General features: G+C 44.9%; 1 long non-coding RNA gene across 1 annotated transcript; it reads left to right on the top strand.

Moving 5' to 3' along the window:
• The first annotated feature begins 266 nt into the window (after positions 1-266).
• On the top strand, positions 267-4,824 carry LOC112834792 (uncharacterized). Its single transcript, XR_003211033.2, has 3 exons — positions 267-378; positions 3,471-3,602; positions 4,636-4,824. It is a non-coding gene; the product is annotated as an uncharacterized lncRNA (long non-coding RNA).
• The last annotated feature ends 877 nt before the right edge of the window (positions 4,825-5,701 follow it).

Here is a 5,701-nt window from a genome sequence, read left to right as displayed (position 1 = left end):
TATTTATGAGCTGAGTCTTTAAAAGTCCATTCAGGCTCTTGGTGATGATCGGAGGATGTCCATCAAATACCATGACTTCAATTTACTGCTGGGCCTTTTTTTTTTTTTTTCCATGACCTGTGTGCCACTGTCTGATTACAACTGTCTGGATAATCACAAACGTGGGCCAGCTTAGTCTCATGTGCTACAATTGTGTGGTCACAATGTGCCATCTCATACAAGTCACAATTCTGTAATGAGATTAAGTATCAGTGGCTATTAGACCCTGCCATGAGGTAGTGGCAGAAAACCAATATGTCTATTTGACAAGAATGGATAGGGGCCCTTTTGAATTTATGTCCTTGCTCACTCGGAGGAAGTCAGATCAACTGCTGACAGGTAGGAAAATCCTGGTAGGCCAAATTTAGCCTTTTTGGCATAGAGATGGAGGTCCATCTTTTGAGCCCATTGGGTTATGATAGCAGGATTGAGAGGCTCAGTCCAGTGATGAATCCAGGGAGCAAAACTGGCCAGCTGGGCTCTGCAGTTCTGATCAGCTCTTTTGTTTTCATTGGTATCATCTAAATACTGATCCTTCCCATGGCAGGAGAAAAGATGTCTCCATAGGTTACATAAATGTCTCATGGTATGATGGCAATGGCTTTGAGTTCCCACAGAGAGGTGTATTTAATATTCCAGTCTGTTATCACCCTGGTATCTAACTAGATAGCTAGGCTGTTAGCGACAGCCCAACAAATCTGTGAAAACAGAAAATGTCTGGTCCTCAGGAACATTGTCCAAGAAGGGTAATGGCTTTTAATTTGGTCCATTGTACTGAGTCATTCATCCAGATTTGTCATTGGGACTGGATGCCTGGTGCCACCCAGTGGACACCACTGTCTTTTAGTTTGGATAAGTCAACATGAGCATACTCAGGGGCTACCTGAAAGTGAGTCCCCTAGATAGTCAAACACTGCTCCAGTCAGTGATCAGGGGAGATACAATGGCCTCCAAAGGTGTGGCTGCAAACTTTTATGTAAGGAGGACCTACCTCCTTGGACCATATAGGACCAGACTTGCTTTTCACTTGAATATATCATTTCCATTCCACAAGAGGAGACTATATGCCTTTTCAACCTGGTTGTTAGCATCCAAGTGGACCCAGGCCAAAGTAGGAATACGTGGGTGCATTGTTACCTGGTGGAACTGTGTAATGAACTGTTGAAGTGCCCACTTGCAGACTAATAACTGTTTCTCAAGAAGAGTTAGTGAGTAAGCCACGGTGGAGAGGCTGAGGGTCCAAGTCCTCAAGGTGCACCTGTACATGGTAGTTGCTCCCTTTGTTAGAGCCTCCAATCATACTTACCAGCAGCAAATGCCTGTAGTTCAAAGAGGTCCTTGGTTTGTAGGTCCCAAGGGTGTGATTGCTCATACCACTGAAGTGCATGCTACCTAGGCTCCCAGTGAACTTTGGCAGATTTTCTGGTCAACTTGTTCATAGGACTCAACAAAATGCTTACATGAGGCACATTTTGTCTCCAGTACTCAATTACCCAGTTAAGTGCTGGGCTTCTTTTTATTAGCAGAGTATATTTTCCTTCATGGTCTTAGGGATCAACTTTTGAACTTTAACCTCCATTGCTCTGAAGAATTTGACTTGAGCCTTTTTCATCTTATCAGGATTAATGAGCCAGGCATGGGCTCTCATGTAAGTTAGCATCTGCTGCAACATTACTGCCATTTTTTCTCTTTGGGACCTGTGACCTTGATGCCTTCAGTTTAGTGGAGCTAAACCTCTCTTGTTCCATGTCTCTGCCAATCCACTGCAAATAGCAGGAGGATTTAGGTAGATTTTAGCAGCCCAGTGCATATATATCAAGGTCCCAGCTAAGTAAAGATTTTGATCTTTGGTGTCAACAGGATCAAGAAAAAAGCATTAGCTGTATTCAAGAAGGCATACTAGGTGCCATCCATTTGTACAATTGATTCTGTTATAGTCACAATGCCTGGAACAGCTGGGGCTGTAGGAGCAACCACTTAATTCAGTGGGCAGTAATCCACTGTAATCCTCTGTTCTCATTAGTTTTCTCACTGGCTACATAGGCTATTGGATTGAGATATTGAATGTCTCAATACCTGCTGACATTAATCAGGCTGTGGTTTCCTGGGCTCGTCCTGAAGTTCTGTATTGCTTTTGTTGTATAGAAGGGAGGGCAGCCTAGTTGGTGGTCTATAATGTACTCTTCCTCCCATCATTTCTCTATTTCTCAACTAGGAAACTCATCCTTGCATTTTATGAACACTACAGTGTAAGCACGTAAAACATCCACACCATTTACACTCGTGGGAGTGCGTGATAGGTGTGTGAGGGGCCTGCCAGATGGTTGAAGTTCTTTTCCTTCTCTATTTTTAACCATTTCCAACTCTGGTCAATTAAATGAATGGACCTTGTCCATTGAAAGAATCTGGTCAGCTGGTCACTTCAGCCCTTTTATGCAAAGAAATCTCATCCCTATCCCATTGTACCCTCACTGGTGCTTAAATTCTCTGTTCCCCAGGGACAGAGAGGCCTCAGCTCTGCTATATGCCACCCTCTTCTTAAAGGTACTCACATCAGGACATAGAGTCAGACAGCAGAAGAGTTGAAGGAATGATCTGTCTTTAGGTGGCCTCCTGACATCTTGGTTCCTACAGAAGTAAGAGATTGCTATTCATGGAGGCACTTCCAGTTTCAACCAGGTAGACAAGCTGCCTGCTTGGGATCCCCCACTGCTAGTTGCATGGACTGGATTTCTTCTGCTTGTTGGTCTCTTCACTGAGAACCCCTGTGTTAACAGCATATCTCATGGCTTATGTCTGGAGGAGGTCTGTTTTTATTCCCATCCTTTTCCTCTCCCCCTTGGATTGCAGAGACTTTGCTAGTATAAGAAAGTCTTTCTTTGTCCTGGGCCTTTTTTTTTTTTTTTTTTGCCTTAAATTATTACAGCCTCCTGCTTTGGTCACTTGGTTCTAATGACCCACTTAGTGGAATTCTCCCCATTTTGGGGGAGGGGAGGCATATCTTGAACATTTATCAACCTTCTCTGTGTTCTCTCTGCATTATACAGTGTCCACGGTATTCCATGAGATTTTGTTGGTCTCAAGGAAATCTCCCCAGGTTAGCCATAGTGTAATTATTGTCATTGAGATGTTGCAAGTGTTACTGAGGGGCATGATTCTGTCCCAACTGAATATCCTCAATATTGGCTGGGAGCGTGGGGTCAAGCGTGAGACAGCCTTGCTGCTGCCTTTTGCCCTCTGAGAACGTTAACTTTTCTTGCCCCTCTCATCACACGAGGGCACCAGCTGTGCCTCTCACAGCTCCCCAGCCTCTTGACCCAAGAGCTCAGGATTTCCCTTCTCTTGCTCTGACTCCAATCTGCACGAGGGCATACTGCCCTCTCCAGGGATAGTTCACACTGAAGTTAACAAACTGTTTTCCTCCTTGACAGGACTCAGATGCCCTCCTGGTTCCTGATCCCATAGGAGCACAGGCAACAATCATGGCCCCATTTCAGTAGTTTGCTTCAATCCCTCTTGTTGCTCAGATTCTGTCCATTGTCACTAGTGATTGTCATTAAAAGGTAAGACAGGGCTGGGCCGCGTATTCCCCATTTTGCCCATCATTTGGACAAGAACATTTACTAACAGCTCCCTCAAAATTTTGAAACTGTCCTGTGGATTTTTGCCTTTTCTCTTCCAAAAAAAAAAATTAATTGCCTTTCATGGTACCCTTGCTCACTATGCCAGTTTGTCATGTAAGAACTTCAGCCTCATAGAACAGGGGTTGGCAGACCATGGCCCACACGCCATATTCCACCCACTGCCATTTGATCAATGGCCTACAAGCTAAGAATGGTTGTTCACATTTTTACACGTTGAAAAAAAATTAAAAGAAGAGTAATATTTTATGATACATGAAAATTACGTGAAACCCAAATTTCACTGGGCATAAACATTTACTGGAACACAGCCATGCCCTTTTGTTGACATGGTGTCTATGGCAGATTTAGCGCTGAATGGCAGAGATGACGAGTTATAGTAGGACCAAATGGCCCACAAAACACGCTATTTACTACCTGGCCCTCTGCAGAAGTCATGGAGGGTGGCAAGAAGAACAAGGCTCTAAAAGAGAGAACTAAACAAACAAACAAACAAAAAAACACCAAAACCTAAAAGAAATAAAAATAAAAATAAAGGAACCAACTAAGTAAGCCACAGGTCAGCTTGCTACAGCTCCCTCAGGCCCAGTTGTAGAGAAGGAGCCTCACTGGATTGCGACAAGACAGGTTACTGCCCACCGTGCCGCAGAAGGCAGGGATATCAGCTTGGGAGGTCTGGTACCCCAACCTCAAGTCTCAGGGAGTGACATGTTATGCTCGGATGGTGGCCATGTTCTCAGTGGGTGATGCCACAGCTGAGGAGCCCCGGGGCCAGTGCCTCGGCACCTTCTATAGTGAGCAGCAAACAAATCTGTTCCCCTCCTTAGGGAATGAATAGCTGTAGGATGGTCATACTCTGGTTGCCTTGACCGACCTACTTGCTTATATGAAGAGTAGCTACAGAAAAATCTCAAAGTCTGAGACTGATTCGGGGTGTGGTTTCTCACATTCCCAGGTCTGTGCAGTGGTGCGTGAGGTCCACGCGGACTGCCGATCTCAACACCGTGGTCAGAGGAGGACGCGGGACTGTGGGTGCATCGCCCTGGACCAGGGCAAACAGCTTCACCAAGTGTTAGCAGGTGATGTGGATGTACCAGGGATTAGATAGGGGGACGGAGAAGAGAGAGTACTGGATGCTCTGAAGCAGAAGGTAATAGCAATTCCCTATAGTCGTTGCTCTTCTCTGCCGATTCCTGTCTTCCCTCCAAAGCTTCTGTCAGCATTGTCTCTCCAGCCTTGAGGGGGCCTGCCTGTTCCACATCCCTGGACCCCCACCCACATCACTCTAGGTCTCCTCTTCCCATGAAGAACACTCATCTGTTCTCTGGGCTCTCCACTGCATCCCACATCTAAGCTCAGCAATCAAGAGGCTCACCTTAGTACCTATCCCTCTCACAAGACAAAGGGAGGGTTATCGGTAACAAATAATTTTAACTTGTTATAATTTTTTTTTTAAATTATGTTACAAAAAGTTGAGGGAACAAGTTGACTTTTGTGCCTTAGACCAGTGAGGATGGATGGGACCGGGGACGGTAGCGCGTCCATCTTGAGCTGCCCGGCTTGCTTCAGCTGCGAGGGATGGATTAAGTTTGCCTGTGGCTCCACGTTTATGATAAATCCAGAGCTCTCTAGGAGTATCAAGTGCCTATTAGACTGTACTAATCAGGCCACTTACCACAAACTCGAATTCAAATCTCAATCTCTGTGCCTTTATGCATAAAGATCAACATCTGCATCTCTGTCATGTAGGGGGTCTCTCTTCTCCATCTTCAGAATTTATATTTTCCTGGGTTTTGGCAGAAATACTTAGGTTCTCATTTTCTCGAGTCTTTCTCTTGACTTTTCTAAGGAAAGGCCAGAATGAGACCCATTTTATTTGTAGTGTTCTCTCTTCATCCTTTTCCCAAAAGAAGATCAGGAGATTGAGACATTGCATTTGACTTCCCTCACATGAAGTTAGTGATGTCGATTCCTTTTTCTCATCAATCATTTGCTCATAAACGAAGTGATCTCCCCAGTCC

This window comes from Callorhinus ursinus, unplaced genomic scaffold (genome assembly GCF_003265705.2).
Source record: "Callorhinus ursinus isolate GAN/ISIS: 27379988/994484 unplaced genomic scaffold, GSC_fseal_2.0 scaffold17, whole genome shotgun sequence".
NCBI classification, from domain to species: domain Eukaryota; kingdom Metazoa; phylum Chordata; class Mammalia; order Carnivora; family Otariidae; genus Callorhinus; species Callorhinus ursinus.
Note: the sequence above shows the minus strand (reverse complement) of the source record. Positions and strands in the feature narration are given on the sequence as shown.